Raw genomic sequence first — 20,418 nt, 5'->3', positions numbered from 1 at the left:
CCTCATACTGCATGAACATAGGAGGAGACATTCATGCTCCTTGCCTGGATGTTTCTGGTCCTCTGCATCTTGACATTTGAACAGAGCAACTCTTGAAAATATTTTCTAGAGCTGCGTTTCTCAACCTGTGGGTTATAACTCTTTTTCAAAATTATCAGTCAGTTGTATTGGCACAAGCACAATTACAATCTTAACTTTAGAAAATAAAATGAGGTGAATTATCCTAAATTGTATTTTTATCAGATGGTGTTGTTTACAGTGGAAAAGTCCAATAAATTTGAAAAGGCATTTTAAGATGTTAAATTGAAAAAAGTAGTAGAAATGTTTTTATATGCCTTAGATATTTTTCACAATTATTATAATGTAAGGTATCATTAGCATTACTTTAATTCCCTATTTTCACAGAATTTTTAAGAGCCTGGAGTCATAAATGGTATGTAGTCATGATAAAGGTAGCAATATTAGTGAATCCTAATTATCTACTCTGGAAAATTAGTTCCTCTTTGGAATTAATGAAATACTGGACTACCCAATTAACGAGAGTATTACATTCATTTAATGAGCATTTTCTGTGCATTCAGTGCTTCCCCTGGTGAACACAGGTGGTTTCACTGGATAGTTAGAGATGGCAGCTGCCTCTGAGAAATCTTTGTGAGAGCTGGGCTGAGAGAGTTCACTCACTGCTGTTACTCTCTGTGTCAGCCTCAACCTGCAGAGTGTCATATGGCCACAGTACATGACAGGCATCAGTGCTTGCAGTGTTAATTGAATTTTAGCAGGATTTGGGTCACTTTTCTTATGAGCTTTTGAACAAGTTTGCTAAGGATGTTAAGTAACTGTCAGTTTTCTCAAACTGGCAGGTTCTCCATCACATTCCTACCTCTTTTTAAAAACAAATTCTACAACCAAGATGAAGAAAGGACACAGAGAGCAAATTGCTCAGTATTCACACTGACTTCTGTGAGAAGATGTTGTCATCAAAGTGGGCATTATCAAAAAGATGGGACACAAACACTGGAGAAGCATCTAAATTTGTTTTAAGCTGAATAATTCTGCTAATGAAACAGGCTTAGCATAACTGTGTCATAAATTAATAGGCATAATAAGAAAACATTGTCTTTCAAGTGGCACACACCTAAAATTGTCTACTTGAAAATTGGACAGAGATACCCACAGTGATGAAATAGTAGATATAGATGTTGATTATGGAGAAATGTACCATGTGTCAATGAGGAGTGTGGAGGGGTGCCTGCAGGTCAGTTCTGAAATAATAGCGGAACATTGCCACCTATCATGTGTTCAAAGGAGAGACAAAATTGGTAGCACTTGCTTCTGGTTAGTTAATGCCCAACGAGAAAGAAGATGCTCCTCCCCACTCGTTTAGATTTACCAGTGTCTATCCCCATGCAACTTGAAGTCCATTCCTTTCTCATGTGATTATTATAAGAGTGATGCTCTCTCTTGGAATAGAAGGGTACATGACAGATACACAAATGCTGTGTTCTTGATATGACCCCTTAGTTCATGCTTTTTCCTCATTCCCATCATTATTATTTCCTTGGTGCTGTGCTCTCTTTTACTCTGTTCTGACATACGAAAATTCTCAGAGCACTCTTTTTTCCTAGGCAAAATGAATGTTCAATAGAAAATAAGCAGACACTAGTAAAAGTGTGTGGTGGCTCCTGGGTTTGGTGTTAGAGGCATGGATGCTAAAGCAATGCAACAGCTCAGACCAGCAAGCATATAGACTTGGGCTTCAAGAGGTGGGATTCGTGCACTTTCTCGTTGACTTCCATTGGGTCCTAAGATGAGACGGCATTTGGCATTGCTGTGAGTGTTGCAGTGGCTCACCAGGCCTTGTGTATGACACTTGGGAGGCATCGGTTGGCGTGTGGGAAATGTTCAGCACCATGAGTCAGGGTTCAAGCATACTCAGCTCCAGGTGTTCTGGTAGCAAAATTGAAGAGATACCTGCAAATATAAAAGTATTTTGAAGTTCAAAATTATTTTCATAATGGTTACCTCATTTGTTCTCATAATTATGCTAAGAAATGCTGATTTTATCTGTAAAAAACAAGGCAGATTGATTGGAAATCTGCAGCTTTGCTCAACATAGCACAACTGTCCAGGGCTAAAGCCTTCAAAGACAAGTCATGCTCTGTTAAAAGCGCAAAAAAAAAACCAGAAACAAAAAAGTGAAGGTGAAGTTAACAATTTTACCATGGCAAACTTCAATCACTGAGAAAGTGCTGGTGGGGTTCATAGTAGGTTGTACAATAAATCAACTTCACAGAATACAGATCATTATTAAAGTTTACCTGGTTTCTGATGAGTCATCCAGCAAACATCAAAGGAGAATAATTATTTTAGGCTTTGGATATATGTCTATGGATACATTGACACTGACACAGTTCAGAATATAGACACACAAGAACAAAATTATGTGATGTTGTTGAGGTGGCAATGAACATGATATATAGAATTTGAATTCAGGATTAGTTACTTTGTTGTTGTTACCTGTATTTTCAGTATCCCTTGAACTGCTACATGGGAGGAGAAATAGCAGACCAAGGCAATTGTATCTTGTATTGAAAACAATGGAAGAATGGAGAGAGATGATACTAGCCTTTGCTTTCTGTATTTACATGCCAGTGGGGAACACCATCACACAATCTTCAAAGCATTTGTGTGAATGGATATTATTTTCCCATTTGACTAAATACACAGTCAAGACTCAGGAAAGTTAAGAACATGAACCAACATCCCATTCACCAGAAGTAAATGGAATATGATTAAGTCTGGAGTACATCTTAGCTGGTGGTGGGATTGGCTATTCCTATTGAATGGCATTCCTTCAGAAAGGAAAAGTAATTGATAGTGGAATGGGGGCGGCTTAAACAAGATGAGAAATTATTCTGAACAGGAAAGCAAAGTTCTAGTAATTCTCCAGGAATAGTGCCTGCTATTTCTCTTGTGCCAGGTGATCTCAGTGAAGGCAGAAATTGTACCAATTGGAAACGACATATAGGGGGCATACTGAGGAAGAGCATTAAAAAGGTATGCAGGGATGAAACTGCCCGGAATGCACTTACTTCAGGGGAAACTGTCATCTGCCCCACTGTGTATGCAGTTTCCTAACTGATGTATTTTGGCCAGGAGTCAGGAATGTCAGGCAATTTGACAAAATGAGAGCCTTCAAGTCTCTGGAATCAGACTGAATTTTCTCAAAGGTTATATTAGAAACAGTAATATGTGGTTATAACAAATGCCACAGCAGGCTTGTCAAATTTCACCTAAGTTTTCGAAAATTGGTAACTTGCCAGCAGTTAGCTACTTAGAAGAAGATGGGGAAGCCTAGTCATGCTTCTATCGATATGTCCTTTTCTAACTTATGACTTGACCCTTCCCCCATCTTCAACTTCATGCACAAGGCTGAGACTTACCAACTAAACCTTGTGTAGTTTCATTCCTCTCACATATGGTGTAGTAATTTCAATGTACTGCTGATCAAAGGACCATAATTCAAAATAAGTCAAAGCCTTCCTTGATTGTTATTACATGAATCAAACTCTTACTCTTCGTGTCTAGAGTTCTGTAGATGGTCCCTGTCTTGCTCATGCTTTCTTACATGGAGCTCTTCGAGGCATTAAGTTCACGTTATTACATGTGCAAATAAATGCTTCTACACACTGTGTTCCAATATATTGTCCACTGGAAAATTTGGTTTCCAGGAGCCACCTTCTGTTACAGCATCCATCTTCTTTCTTTGTCAGAAAATTAAACATGCTCTTCTTCCCTTGAAAGGTATGATACCTCAACCTCCTCTTCTCAAGGCCACCATCAGAATTTTTTCATTTATTATCATCATCATTTTATTACCCTTACTTGTAGGGTCATGGAGGGTTCTTGAACCCAGCAATACTGTAAATCTTTCATTTTCTTCAACCAATGTCACTTAACAAGTGATCCAACATTTCGCTACTTCACCACTGAAATCATCGCTGATTCACCAAGAATAGTGCATTTTGGCACTTACCAGGGTGCTTCTTAAGTGCCTCTCTGTACCTCTATCAAAAAAAAAAAGTTTCTCCTGAAGCATTTTGCTGGGCAATAGTTAGAGCCCTGTCTTTAAATTCTGGCTTTGGAGCTTTTCCTCCACTGTCTTCTGTGATAGTTAGCTTCAGCTGTAAATGTGACACAAATCTAGAGTCATCAGGAAGAGGGAAACTCAACTAAAGAGATGTCTCTATCAGACTGTCCTTTGAACATCTCTGTGGGCCACTTTCTTGGTTAATGATTGATATGGGAGATCCCAGGCCCCTGTAGGTGTTGTCATTTTCCCATCCTTCTACCCAACCCTGGGCAAGTGAGACTGGTTTGTTAAAGAAATCTTAGTGAACAAGGCAGTAAGCAGGTTCCTCCATGGTCCCTGTTTCAGTGACTCCCTCCAGGTTCCTGCCATAATTTCCATGGGTGATAGAGTGTGACCAGTAAAATCTAATAAACTCTTACCTTGCCCATTTGCTTTTGGTCAACATTTTTATCAGAGAAAGGAAAAAACAAATAAGACATCTTCTGTTGGTTATTTAGATAGTCATTCTAAACCTTAGTTCTCCTCTCTGTAAAGAATATTAGCAATCCCTTATTTTGAGATACTTCTGAGTCACTGGTCATGGTGGTGTATGCCTGTAGTCATAGCACTCAGAAGGCCTGAGACAGGAAGATCATGAGTTTGAGGACAATGTGGGTTCACTAAACACACACACACACACACACACACACACACACACACACACACACACGCACGCACATACACACACACACACACACACACACACACACACAGAGAGAGAGAGAGAGAGAGAGAGAGAGAGAGAGAGAGCTTGTTACTCTCTCACAATGCTTCATCAATCCTCTTACTCCTAGGAGTTTCTAAGTAGATCCTTTCTATGAATTACTTTCTCTATTCACTTTTCTTTTTGTCAGCGCATTTTCTCACAATGACTCAATGACACCCATTGTTAGTGTTTACATCTCTATGAATGAAACTCTGAAATACAGAACCATATTGAGGTTCAATTTACTCTGTCCAAATTTCCATTTAATCCCCCCACTACTGCCAAACATTGAAATAACTAAGAAACTCCAAAAACTTATAAGAAATAAACTGTACATTATCAGTTAGTGTCCATAATACTCTCTGTTACTCTGGATATAAAAAGTAAACCATTGTAGTTACTTCCCAGTCCTACCCATCCACTACTTCTCTAGGAACCGGATTCACCTTCTCTTAGCATTTGTCCTATAGACTCAAATCTTTCTATCATATCATTTTCTGTGCCAATGTCTTACCACAATTTAGTAAGACTCTCTACATTAGTTTGTCTGCCATCCATCTCTACACTTCATATTTTCACTTGCATTATCTTTTATGTTATAGCTTTCATCATCTTGTCCTCTATATGATAAGTAGGAAACTCTCCCCTAGGCTGTGAATAAAAACCAGACTCTAATAGCCAATTCCTTTGTCTAAATAAAACTTTCCAGATTTTAATCTTAAAAGGGTCTCTCTGTCACTAGTCCAGAACTGTGATTACAAAAATGACAGTATCCTTGTCCTGAGAATTCCTTGATTTCCCTCTGAGCATGGCCTCTGATATTGGATCTCTTTGAAATACCGTGTCTTATGCTTTATTGTGCCTCTATCCTTGGATATATACCACATTGCAACTAAACACAGAGTTTCTAACAGATTTTGCAGAAAGAAATAAACATGTTTTCTTGTCTGTCTGCTTCCTCTGAATTATCAGTGTGTATGAAACTGCATTTCATGCCTGAAAGTTGAGGAACACATCCTATTGAAATTTTATCCTTACTTGGTATTATGATATATAAAGATTTCAGCTGAGGATTATTTTGTCATTATTAACTATTTAGAAAATGTAAAACAAAAAAAGTCACATATAGGTATGACTATAAAATTCATTAGTTTAAGAAGTGATGCTGAAAATGGTTATATAAACAGAGCTGGATGTGCAATGGGCTTTACCTCCTGTTCTGGATACTCTCTGGATGTTTAGAGAAGTGACTCTCAGATTTTTGGCATAGGTACAAATCCCAGAGACTGTGTAGGAATTCCAGAATTTCTTATTTAACATATCTTGGATGAACCTCAAGAATTTCCAGAACTACAAACTCAACTGGTAGTGTAGATGCTGCTGGTTCATAGCCCTCAAATGGATTCCTATTATTCTAGAAAATGAACCCAGAACTGACTTCATTACTCTGGTTTCAGTGAGTCAGTTTGTTGAGTGAATCTTATTCTCTGACTATATGAATATAGTTACCAAGGAATACTGTACCCAACATGAGTGTTCTGTGTTGAACTACGATAATACACTTTAGTAACTCAATAAATTATAGACATATTTGTAGGTGATAGCATTTATGTAAATACTGGGATGAGGATGTGATATGTAGAATCATCTTCAGCTCTTGAGTTGTGGTTTGATTCTTCAAGAAACCTGGTTTTGTCACAATAGCAAAATGCCAGTCTGGCCTTGAACTGAAATAGGATGGTTTTTGACCAAGTGCAGGTTCTTTACTCATGAGGCAGGGTTTTCCAACTAATTTTGAGAGGAGTTCATTTGGATTTTAACAACTGTCTAGGTGTTGACTACGTAATGCAACACATACTTGGCATATTGTGAGCTCTGAACCGTAATTTTACTAGCATCATCTCAGAAATAATTCTCAGAAATATTTGAGGTGAAGCTGGGAATAGGTAGATTTGACAATCCAGCAAGGCTTTGGACATATTATAATTTGGGTATGATGAGGATATGGTTCTACCTTTTGATCAATGTTATGGAATCTTAGAAATTAAGAACTTCTAATAAACGCTATTCTCAATGTTGCAAGTCTTTGAAGTTGAGAGCAAAGTACAAAGGAGTCACGGTATACAGCTGACCTCACTTCTGACCCAAGTGCAAACATGTTTTCTTCACCAGGAGCTCTGGAAAAATAATGAGAAGAAAGCAAAGACTATTTTTCTACTTACAATGGAATCAAAACTGGATTCAAGACAAAAAAGTTAAGACAGGAACTCAAGCAAAGCAGGAACATGGAGCCAAGGGTAGATACAGAGGCCATGGAGGGGTACTTTGTACTGACTTGCTAGCTCAGCCTGCCTTCTCTTTTTTTTTAAAGAACCCAAGACTACCAGTTCAGGGATGGTTCCACACATAATGGGCTGGACGTTGGCTTTTCAATCACTAATTAAGAAAACGCCCTAGAGACTTGCTTATAGAGACATTTTCTTAATTGATGTTCTCTCCTCTCAAATGATTTAGCATGCATGAAGCTGACATACAACTATCCAGCACGATCTATAAGAGATGAAGGTCGGAGAAAAAAGAATGAAGAACCAAAGAGAAGGATTTCTTAAGAAAAGGAGAGAAAGTGAATTTTAATCTTGACTTGAAATGTCTTGTCTAAGTTGTGGCCAAGGAAAACTATAGCAGGAAGGGGTTATGCCATGCTTCTGAAGAGAACACTGGAATTATCAAGACTGCATTAAAAAACAAATGTGATTTAGCCAAAGGTAAAAATTTCATATAAACTAAATAGACACATAATGGCATATAACATCTGCACTGTTCCCTTTTCCTCATCAGGATCAACCTGCTAGAAATGCTGCAGCCTACAGTAGAGAACCACCTCCCAAATATACTGGTGCATTAACTACACAAATGTTAAGGAAGTAACCAACAACTTTTTCATTGTATTTAAAGAACACTCTATAAGATGAAACCCATGTATGGCATTGCTAATGTGGCCAGTAGTCTGAGATTAGATAGCTCGTGGGCTTAAAGGAAAACCTATTACACTTATTCTGTTAAAGGAACATAGCAATAAAATTAGTATTAATAATACATTGTTGTACCAATAGATTAGAGCATAGCTCAACCTTCACCAGAGAAGCTTCTTCTTTTAGTAGACAGTAATTAACGAAGAGATTCACACATGGACAACAAACAGAGTTTGGAACATTCAGCACAAAATGGGGTGTATTCTTCAAATGCCTCCTCCCCTTAAGGCTCAGGTATCTATGTGAAAGAGAGGCAGAAAGATTGTTAAAGCCGTAAGATGCAGATTATTCCAAAGAAACGCAGTCTTCCAAACACAACAGAACTGATTTACATGTGAATTCAGAGAGAATGTGACAGAATTCATAAAACCCTGAACAGATTCGCAATCATCAAAATCCCAGCACTGAGAATGGGAAGTAGACACAAAATCCAATCCTAACCAGGAAGCTATTTGCAATTGATACCTGCTTTGAATGTGAAAATTATCCAATATTGTGTCATTGAGTGTATCAGCCTCATTCTAGGGTAGAACTGCTGTCTAAAAATAATTGGCCAACACAAGATGGACTGAACTGTTTGCGGGCTATTTGTGTAAGCTCTTTGTTTTGCTTTGGTAATTTTGATTATGTTTTTGCCATCTTTGAATAAGAAATAAAGACAAAGAACTTGAAGTTGGTTGGGAAGGGAGGTGGGGAAGATCTGGGAGGAGTTGAGGAGAAAGAATGTGATCAAAATATATGAAAAAACTTTCAAAATAAAAAATTAAAAGCCTATGATGTATATGCTAAAGACTTCAATGGGAAAAGTGGACAGCATTGAAGACAGATTCACAATGTAAGTAGGAAGATGAAACATAATCCTAAGAAATAAGCAAAATTTCTGGAGTTCAAAATGGTGAGTGAAATGAAGAATGCATGGAATGGACATAAGTGAGGAAAGACTTTCTGCACTTGAGGATAGAGCCACAGAAACTTGTAAAATTTAGTATTAAAAGGAATACATTTAAAAGAGCGGAAGTTTCAGGAACCCTGGGGAGGGTATAAATGATGTTAGAAATGTATAATTACAATATCTAGAAAAGTTAGGAGAGAATAGACACACAGCTTCAGAAACTGATGAGAATTTTCCCCAAAATCAAAGGTAGAAACTGAGTTAGGAAGATCACAGCCCCAGTAATCTCTGAGAGTACCTAAGATTCATTTAGATATATTACATTTTTCTTCAGAAAGTCAATCTGGCTCCAGCTCAGATATTTGTTTTCATTTTAGTCTTGTCTCAATGTTTTGTAGGAGAGCAAATGTGCTGTTCTGGGCACAAATAATCCAGCAGACAGGGCTCTGTATACGGTGGTAAGATTCTGGGGAAGGTAGGACAGGTTTTAGTATTTTGCTGACCTTTAATCTCTAATCTTGAACTTCTCAACATTTCAGTGTTTCACTCAGATCCTCCCTCCATGGTATAGGATGTCCAGAAATCTAGAGTTGACTGTCTGCCTCTTTCTAGGTCAGTTGGACTTTTGTGAACCCTTGGGAGCTGGCTGGCCTCTGACCTGGTTGTTGTGAGACTGACTCACAAAGAACAGTGGACTCTGGGGTACTTCACATGGTTCCCCATTCTCCCCTTGCTTGTAGCATAAAGCGAGTTCTCTGCAATATTTAGTGTGAGAAGAATGTATGTCCAGGGCATAAAATTCATAAATGTGTGCTTTTTTCCTTCAACTGAGCTACCCAAGAGTGACTGATCGGAATTCTCCACAAATGAGTCAACATTCTTTCATCAGTTGGAGCTCTGGTCCTTCTCACACAGCCCAGGTTCTGCTCTGCACACTGTGGTTCTGTGGTCCTTTGTCTCCCTCTCCTATTTTGGAGATATGACAGTTTTCTCTATGATTTGGCTTCTCTGCTATATATAAGTAGAGCCATCCAACACTCAATCTGCTCTGCTTTCAGACATCTTGGGAGCCACACTGGGCCCACAGATGTTCTGTTGTATTGAATGGCGTTCCATATAATGTATTGTGTTTTTTAAATAATATTTATAAAATAAATGCTTTAACTCTAGAGTAATGCTGCATTTTTTCTTTGGAGGCTTTGCTTTCCTTTTACTGAATACTTCGACAAAATCACAATCTAGTGTCCTTGTGGGTTATTTCAACAAATAAGCTTATCAAGTGTTACCTTTCTGGAGAGGGCCTGCCCTTGTTCTTCCAGCACTCCAGGTGGAGAACTCAGTAGATTGCACTGGGGATCCTGAATGCTTTAATGTTCTTCTCCTCTGTGCTCAGGGTTGTGATCTCATCATTTAGTTCTTTGTCTTCCCAGAAACCCCCATGACCTGTGCAACAGAAAATCCAACTTCTGCTTTTAGAGTCTTATGATTTTTTCCTGAACCTTATTAGTGCTTTTATGACTTCAATAATTTATTTTTGCAGTTCTCAGGAACAGCCCCAAGGCCTCCCACATGATAAGCAAGTATTGCACCATTGCGCTGTTTCCCTAGCTTAGTAAAATGTCTAGACATAATTTCTATAGGCCCTCATCAGAACAGTTAATACAAATCATCTGGTCTACCATCACCTAACGTGCCAGTTTAAATTATATGTGTTCTTGCCCACCTGACTTCCTAACTTCAAGTCGTGTTAAACAGTCACTGAGATTTTTCCTTATATATTTCATTGTCTACCATAAAATTTCTAGAATTTTATGGGCATTTCACAAATGTGTGTAGGGAGTACAAGGGACAAAATAAACAATAGGAGATAAAAAATAAAATTATCTTTTTTTCCCTCCCACAAGACTCACAGGCAATAGTAATCATGTTGATCCAGAGGATGATTCTTTGCTTTGGGTTATCCGGGTCACACTTGTCTGTGTGTCTCTGAAGAAAGATCCATCCTTCTTTGTACAAGCCTTCCTGCCTCAACCTGTATATCCATCCTAAGAAACCTCTCTTGTCTTCACAGTACAGTTTTTTTTTGTTAATTAGGTGCATGTTCTTTGGTATTTATTTCACATCTATAGTTACTCATTTAAAAAGAAAACAACAAGTCTAAAACTTGAAACCATTTTTCATTTTCACGTAATTATACTCCTGGAAGATGTTAATAATATTTTCGCAAGGCTGTAAGAATAAAATGAAGCATGTCAGAGCCATTCTCAACACAATCTCATTTTGTGTTACTGGTGTGTAAATTAAGCATATGTCTCTTAATAGACTGCATTTCACAGGTGAAAGGAAAATGTACCCGTGTTTTCCATTAAAAGTTCGTAATTGTCCTGTTATTTTTGTTGAGCTGTTATTACACCTTTATGTTACAATCAGCCTTTTGATTCACCTCTATCATTTTATAGTGTCATTCTCCTACTTCAAAGTTCAGGAGTATTTGTTATCCCCTATGGCAAAGAAAAGTTTTCTGGATAAGTGGCAGAAATTAAAAGTCTACAGTTTAGACTGCTACAAATAATGTCTGCAGTCATGTTTTAATCAATACAGAGGCTACAGGTTGCATGGTTATGTTTGCAGCATTTCTGAGTTAATGAGGGAGTTAAAATGGCCCTGCTCTTTTAAAATCGTAATTCAAAAAATACCCCAAGGTCTTTAAAGATTCTAAGACAGGGAGCTCATAAACTTTTCATTTTCTGGAATCAAGAGGAGCCTCCAGCATACTTTGACTGATAGGGTTCTACATCTCAAGTACCCATTCGGTACCTGACTTACTCTTGGCCGTCAGACTCCCCTTCCATAACACTGTCAGGTGTGTATGAAAAACTACTGCTTTGGGAAGCTACAAACAGAGAGTGTACAAAGTTAACTGTTTCCTACCACGCCAAGTGTTATTCTGTCAGCTTAGCAGCCACACTTGAATCTACTAATATTTCAACTACCATCTGCACCCTGTGGCTCTGCAGTCAGCAGTCAGCTGCTGAGACTGAGGCCTGCTGGGATTTATTGTCCGAACGACACTGGCCTGCCTGTCACCACCAAATGAAGGTTTTTAGACTAATTTTCTAGCATTCTGTTTATGAATAAAAACTTGGGGGTCGGATGTGGGGGTGGGTGAAAACCTGCTAGATCAGAGGAGCCAAGAAGCAACCAGTTGACCTTCATTTTTGGCTAGAGACACAGCAAGAGAAACACCTCTCATCCCAAACCAAATACTCTAAATCACTCCCTACTCTTTCCTGTGCATCAATCAGTATCCCTGGCTCACCTGTATTCTCTATGGCTGGTTCTTGCCAACTAGTCTCTCACTCTGCTCCCTGACCCAAGGTTAATTTTATTAACACAGTATGGGAATTAGTGTGATCAAGTATCCTGCAACAGGCAACAGGTATGGGAACATGTTGGTGACCCATCCATCCAACAAGTGTGCACTTTGTTGTGCTCCTGCAAACATGACTACAAATCTGCCCTGGTGGAACATTTCCTGTTCAGGAACCCAGAAAGGCAAAGAGCAGAACAGCACTTTATTGCCCAAAGAGGCATTAAAAGAGTTCCAGTTGAGCTCAGGCATAACAGGCCAACTACTGGTAACACTGGAAAGAAACAGGCAGAGGCAGACACATAAACTGGGACCCAATAGGAACAAAAGAAAGAAACAAAGACAGGATAAAATGTGTCATTGAAACAGTGAGGGAAGGATGTGAGATGCAGCCTGATGAGGCCATACTGGATGAGTTTGTAGACCTTTACGAAAGGATGGCAGACTTGGCTCTAATAACAATGCTTCCATTGTTATTAAGAAGCTAAGGATATTTTTGGTTGAGCCTAGCCTTTAATGTCTGAGCCACCTCACCAGTCATGGGGGAGCAGAGTGTTTGAGTCGGGGGAAGAATAGAAGAGAGCAGGATGAGAGATACCATAATAGAGGGAGTCATTATAGGTTTGAGGAGAGATCTTCTACTAGTCAGATCTCCAGAGATCTACAAGGATGACACCAACCGGCAACTAAGCAATAGTGGAGAGGCTAACTGAAATGCTTCAAGGGCATTCATTGCTCTTAGGAAAGCTATGCATAGGTAATGGCTATGGGCAATGACTCTAAGAGCCTGGGGACCAGGACTTTCAGAGCCCATTATTGGATAACTGACCTGAAAGCACAGGCCCTGCAGTGTTCCTGCATTATAGAGTAAAGGAGATAGTGGATAGAACACAGGCAGAGGGAAAACCCCCATCAGTTCCCACATCTAACAAAAATGTATTCATTATTTTTTCCTCTTAGTGTTGATGGATCAATGTTTTATGAAAACATACTAGGAACATACTTTAAAAAGGTCACAAGAATACTCTAGACAGTCAATTATGTCTAACTGTATACAACACGAATAAAATTGCTGAAATACATAATGAATAAATTGTCTCTGCCTTTGCGTTTGTTTCAGATGCAGTCACAGCAAGTGGTTCAGGGTATGAACACTGGGTCACTTCTATTTTGGCCCCATTGCTTGGGAAACTCTCAGAAACACTGTAAATGCAAACAGCAGAATTTGGAGAAACCTGGCCCCTAAGGGCTTCTAGCTGATGCAACACTGGGATTAGGGCCTGGTACTTTCACCAAAGGGCATGGATCTTCTCCTGCACTTGGGTAGGGGCAAGAATGCACATGACTTTGTTTCTTTATAAATTTTTATTTAAATTGGAAACAATCTTATTTTATATAACCATCTGAGTTCCCTCTCACTCCCATCATCCCATGCCCTCCACTAATCCCCCCATCCCACCCTCCATCCACTCCCCAGGTAGAGTGAAGCCTTCATCACAAAGTCTGTCACATCATTTGGGCAGGGCCTAGGTCCTGCCCCATGTATCTAGGCTGGGAGAGTATCCCTCCATGGGGAATAGGATCCCAAAGTCAATTTGTGCACTAGGAGTAAATACTGGTTCCACTGCCAGAGGCCCCATACACTTCCCAGGCCTCCTAACTGATACCCACGTTCAGAGGGCCTGGTTCAGTCCTATGCTGGTTTCCCAGCTGTCTAACTGGGGTCCTTGAGCTCCCACTTGCTCGGTCACTTGTTTCTGTGGGTTTCCCCAGCATGGTCTTGACCCCTTTGCTCATCATTCCTCCCTCTCTACAACTGGATTCAGGAGTTTGGCTTAGTGTTTAGCTGTGGGTCTCTTCCTCTGCTTTGATTCTTAGATCTAGCACCACTTTAATCTCCATGTTCCCCTTCTGGGCACATTTTAACAGTTATTTGTCCAAAAGTCCTTTTTAATGAAGTAGTTTTGAAAGGGAGGGTATATTCATTCTCACCAAAACCTCTCAAAATGAAACGAAAGCTTTTCCTGAAAATATGCTTTTTAGGAAACCGTGTGTGTGTGTGTGTGTGTGTGTGTGTGTGTGTGTGTGTGTGTGTGATTAGCTTAGTCATGAAAAGCAAAATTGGTATTCAGGAATCAGTGAGGTACATTTTGTTTATTTACATAATAATATTTTAAACAAATAATAAGCTAAAATCACCCTACTTTTAGGTTCCTATTCTAACTCAAATTCTATTCAATTATTTTACACAAAATTTTACTTATTTTATTAGTGTATGTCCATTGTATAAAATGGTATTTCATTATGACTTATTCACAAATGCAGATCATTTACTTGGCATAATTTAAAATATTTTGCTTCACAATGTCTCATTAGCATGTTTTTATGCTTTTCTTAAAAGCATTTGAATAGATAACTATATCATCATTTAAATTTTTACACATGTTACCATGGTTTCTACTTCCTGCTTTCATTAGAATATGCTGCTATGTAGTCATCAGCTGTGGGTCAGCTGCAGCTCTTTTCCAATCCTGTCCAGCAGTGTTCAATATGCAACAAACAGCGTTGATATAGGAGGAAATTGGTCTTGGGAAGAAAGCCAATGATAGTGTTTCCCTTAGATACCTAGTACTACACAGAAAAAAAAAGCTAATCCGCTAAACAGCTATAAGAGATTTTGCAAAGAAGGGACTGTCATAGGAGTCCCTGTTGCCCGCTGAATGTGGCGTCTCATGTGGCCAAACGGAAGATCACTGTGGCCGAAGTTCAGACTTGCTCGTTCCCACACAGCATCAATAACTCAACTTTGTAATGCACTTTCCACTACAGGCCTCTACTGTTTCTTTGAGACAGACTAGAGATAAGACATGGAGGCTGGTGGCGTGGCCTCTTAGTAGGCCGTTTCCATAGACAGGGGGCTGGGCAACCAACCCTCAGTGCTCTTGGAGTGGGTGAGCAAGGAGAGCACGGGGTCTAACAAGCACTACACTGTCAGACCACAGAAAGATGTTGCCCACAAGCAGCTCTCAGCATCTGGAGAGTATGTTGCTGAAATCCTACCCAATAATGTCCAACAAGTTAAACTGACCTGCTTTGATGAGTCAGAAATCTGCATCCATCCTGAAGGAGTCAACCCAGTGCTGAGTTTCCTCAAGGATCACACCAATGCACAATTCAAATCCTTGACTGAAATGACAGCAGTAGATATCCCGACTTGGCAAAGCCTTTTTCAGATTGTCTACAACCTGCTGGCTCTGTGCTTCAAATCTCGGATCCGGGTAAAGACCTATGCAGATGAGCTGACACCCATTGAATTCATAGTCTCTGTGTACAAGGCAGTCAACTGATATAAGAGTGAGGTCTGGGGCATGTTTGGAGTTTTCTTTGTTAACAACCTGACCTAAGAAGGATCCTGACAAAGGATGATTTCAAGGGACATCCTTTCTGGAAAGACTTTCCCCTCTCTGGTTATGTTCAGCTGAAAAAGGACCAGTCAAAGAAACATACCCTGAGCAGAGCCAAAGAAACACACTTTGTCCCTGTAACCAGAACTAAAGAAATGTACCCTGACCCTAAAACCAGTGCCAAAAGAACACACTTTGTTCCTAGAATCAGAGTCATTTGAAGAAATGAACTCTGGCCCTAAAATTGGAGCCAAAAGGCTAAAAAGGACCAGAGAAAGAAACACACTTTGGCCCTGAAACCAGAGCCAAAGAAATGTACCCTGACCCTAAAACCAGTGCCAAAGGAACACACTTTGTCCCTGGAATCAGAGTCAGTGAAAGAAATGCACCCTGGCCCTAAAATTGGAGCCAAAAGGCTAAAAAGGACCAGAGAAAGAAACACACTTTGGCCCTGAAACCAGAGCCAAATCTGACCCTAATCCTGTGCAAAAAACTAACCAATCCTCCAGCAGAGCTCTAGCCAATCTGAGCTCAGCACTAAAATCTGACCAATCCCCACCCTGGAAGCCCTATGTAAACCCTGCATTTGTTCAGCCTGCAGCTGTTCACACTACCCTGCTGCCTCCTCTGCCACTGTAGCAGGGGGCAGGCACTCTCCTGGATTCTTCCCTCCCAATAAATCCCTTGGATGAGTTTTGGGTGAAGATCTTTTGTGGCAGAGGCGGAGCAGAGGCTACCCTGGGCAGAGCAGAGCCAGCAGGGCAGTAATACTTTGGCCGGGGAAACCTTCCCTTGGCAGAGCAGAGTTGTTACACTCTGCTCCTCAATATTTGGGAGCAGAGCTGAACTGTAGCAACTTTGTTCAAGAAACCTCCTGCCAAGCAGTTGAGCAAAAGTGCTACACTGGGCGAACATCCCCAGCTGGAAGACCCTGTTCTGCTGGAGCAGAGCAGATACACTGGGGAAGCCTTTCTCTGAGGCAGGGCTGTAAGCTGCTAAGCTTACTACAACCTATGGTGGTCCTTGGCTCCTGAGCTCCAGGATATCTTTCCACCTGAGCTGTGTAACGCTCAGTATTCTGTGACTCCCGAGTGCCAGAATACTTGACCCATCCCGATCCACCCAAAATGCCTACAGTTATTACGATGGGGCGAAGCAGGCAGAGGCTGAACTAGTGGAGTTGGCACAATAATTCCACAAAATTGAACTGAATAGTCCCTGGGAGGCTTTCCCTGCCTATCATCAACCCCATGAGAGTCTCAAGCTTGAAGCTAGAGAAAAGAAGCCTGAAGCCAAGTAGCTTCAAAAGCATGTGGATGCTAGAGGAAGAATGCCTTATCTATGTTGTCTGTGTAAATAAACTAGGGACTTAAAAGAAAATAGAAACAACTACTATGTTTTGGGAAGGACATAAAGCTCTATTGTGAGACAGGCATGGTGGGGCATGCCTTTAATCCTAGAACTTGGAAGGAGGAGACAGGTGGATCTCTGTGGGTTCGAGGCTAGCCTGGTTTAGAGTGAGTTCCAGGACAGCCAAAAACACACAGAAAACCCCTGTCTGAAAAACCAAACAAACTAAAAATGCTCTTTTGTGTGTGTGTGTGTGTGTGTGTGTGTGTGTGATATCTATTTTCACTATTTCTTAGATTTTTTAGCTAAAAACATTTGAACAAAGATGCCATCATTTAATGCTCAATATTAGTATTAAATATCCCCAGTGAGTTGTGTAGATGAAATCACTTAGTTAATAATCTATGAACTACTCCAGGTCTAGAAACAACGTAAGGAAAAATGGCTTTGTGATAACTGCATTGGAGAGCTATTCATTTTACAGCTAGGTAGACACACACATGCATAAAACTGTGTCCACAGCATGGGGAAGCAGATGTTAAGAAACCAAAAAGCAAATGTTTGTCATTCTTTCCTGTGATTAAGTCACATTCTCTTTATTATGTGGGGGCAGCTTTCCTGAGCTCCAGCAGGAAGCCCCCTCCACTACTTACCGCCTTGAGCTGAGATTGAGCTCTTGCTGTGTTCATCATTCAGACACATGGAACAAACACTGTCCATGAGATTATGCAATTTGTTGACAATGAACTAGCATTATCTGGGGGTGCAAATGCAATTGTCCAAAATCTTATTGTATTGGCTGAATACTGGGGCTGAATTTCCCAATAACTACATTTTGGGAAACTGCCATTTGTTTCTTTTTTTAATTTTTCACTTTAAATGCTTTATTTCCTTTAAATACAATGCTGTGAATATATGACTCATTAAACATGGTGCATAATTCACTTTTTAGAAATGAATAAATGTTGTATTGTCAGAAAAAGCAAAGTCTGAGTATTATGAAGTTACAGGTGTTGATCAAGACAGAATATACCCTATTATTTATTTGATACCTCATGCAAACAAATTGCACATACTTTCATGGGCACTTTGCACAATAATATCAGATAGCTATTGTTCATACTACAAACAAAAATTTAGCCGACAGATGAAGCAGCCCAACAAGCTCTATGAAAATGGGTTCTGGAGGCCTAGAGACGGCTCAGCAGTTAAGTGTGCTGGCTGCTCCTTCAGAGGCCCTGGGTTCAATTCCCAGGAACCACATGGAATCTCACAACTGTCTGAAACTTAGTTCCAGGGGATCCAATACCTTCTTATGGCCTCTGCAGGTACTAGTTACATATGCTGTGCACAGACATACATGCACACACACACATACACACAAAACTTCCATACCCATAAAAATAAATACAGTAAAAATGGAAAATGGGTTCTGGAAACCTTTACTCTGTGCATTACTCCCTCAAGAAATCTGGAAGATAAACGTGCAAAAATAGCCACTTATCATAGGATAAGTCCATATTGTGTGGTTTCTAAAATATTGCTCCCAGATTCATGGACACATTTGTGTAAAATAGCCAAACATATTTAATATGTATGTTTTAGATGGGAGAAATACCATTAAGTTTAGGAAGCAATTATGTAGTTATCTTATACTGATATATTGCAGATGAGACTTGAGTATTTGAGGACTTCAGTATCTGAAAGAGCCCTGGAAGGATCTCTCCTGGAATCTGAGGGATGACTGTACTGGAAGAAGTTAGGGCAATTGCTTAAATTCTATTGAAGAAAAAATATTCTGACACCTTTAAAATAGTAAGAAAATCTCATTCAAGATTCATAGTAGAGGAAAGTGATTATCTCAACTTTCAATATAGCAAGGAGAAGTGAGGATTGGGTCTTTATAACCAACAAACCAAGTGAGGGGGTTGACAGATGGAAAGTCACTAAGAGAAGTCATCAGAGAGAAACATTCCTGCTAAATCAACTTCACAAGAATCCAGAGATGAGAATGATGAATTTGAAAAGCTGCACTAATCAGGCCAAAGGTAGCCAGGGGCCAAAGTTAACCTGTAGTTGAGAAGTGGGTTCAAAGGACCAGAGCAAAGATAATTTGGTTGGGTTGGCACAACTTAACATGTGAAAAGCTACATGTTTGCTGTGTGTCTTCATTCCAAAAAGAGAGGGAAATCTATGAGGTGAGTGAACTTAGATTGCATTACTTACCTGATTCTTTAAAAGATTTGATGTTACTTATCAATATTACTGGAAGTTCCTATAGCCATATGTTAGTTTTTTTAAGTACTAATCTTCAAAATAAAATTTTTTAAACACAAACTGTCAAGATGTCTAATATTATAAGGGTTTAAGAGAACACTTTTGAGTAAAGAGTAGACACGGACAATATCGAAAATGCAGAAGAGGTGGACATCCAACAAGGCCTTGGGCACCTCCAGCTTCCACAAACAATTGAGTGGAACTTGTTTTTACAGATAGATCATTGCGAAACTTGTCGCCATTCGTAGGACTTGCTATGGTTCACCTAGGTTGTGAGAAAAAATTGCAAGCTTGTAAAGAAAGCAGGAACGATGATCTGAAGATGATCTTATACCCATCAGGTATAAGATGGGATCATTCAAATCAGTTAGCAATTAAAAAACAAAACAAAACAAAGGTATGGTGATGAGGGCTCTTATGGTAAATAAAGATGGCAAGGAAAAATACATGGGTAATGGAAGCTGAGCTATAACAATGCTAAGAAAGCATTAGAAGGAGACGCTGGGAAATTAAACAATGATGAAATACAAGCCAAGATGTTGATGAGTTCATCAGTGGACTGAAGGATGACTTGAAAGTAGGACAAGTTGCTGGAACAACCCTGAGCAGGATGATGCCAGAACATTTAAACCCAGGCAAACTTTGTTTTCTTGCTTGCTTCTCTCCAGACTTATTGTAATCATTAACAAACAAGGTTTCATGTGGTTTTTTTTCTTAGTTTGCATTCTCTTGCTGTGATAAAGACTATGGCCAAAGGAAATTTGGGGAGGAAAGAGTTTATTTTGTTTATGTATATGGATCACAGTTGAATCATTGAGGAAAGTTGGGGCAATAACTCAAGGCTTGTCCCTTGAACTCAAGCAGAGGCCATGGAGGAACTCTGCTCACTGATTTACTCTTCATGGCTTGTTCACCTGTTTTCTTACACTACTCAGCACCACCTGCCCAAGGATGATACTGTCTATAGTGGGTTGGACCCTTGCACATCAATCATTGATCAAGAAAATGCTCTACAGACTGCAGTGCTCGTGCCACAAGCAACTATGAGGTATCAGGAAAAGAAAGATCAGATGTCCACCTGTTTGTATCAAGAAGTGCCTTTATTGCCAGGAGAATGTGTGTGTATGTGTGTCTTCATTGCAAGTGCTAAGAGGTCTCTCTCTTGTAGGAGGGAACAGTGTTATATATAGTCTTACAACACAGTAGAAAAACCCCAGGTAGAAGAGAGTGTGTTTTCCTCCTGCTAGATGTTGAT

General features: G+C 39.7%; 1 pseudogene; it reads left to right on the top strand.

Moving 5' to 3' along the window:
• The first annotated feature begins 12,160 nt into the window (after positions 1–12,160).
• On the top strand, positions 12,161–16,836 carry LOC101823940 (annotated as a pseudogene).
• Positions 16,837–20,418: the final 3,582 nt, after the last annotated feature.

This window comes from Mesocricetus auratus, unplaced genomic scaffold (assembly GCF_017639785.1).
Source record: "Mesocricetus auratus isolate SY011 unplaced genomic scaffold, BCM_Maur_2.0 Super-Scaffold_100006, whole genome shotgun sequence".
Lineage (NCBI taxonomy): Eukaryota > Metazoa > Chordata > Mammalia > Rodentia > Cricetidae > Mesocricetus > Mesocricetus auratus.
This window is presented reverse-complemented; position numbering and strand designations above follow the sequence as displayed.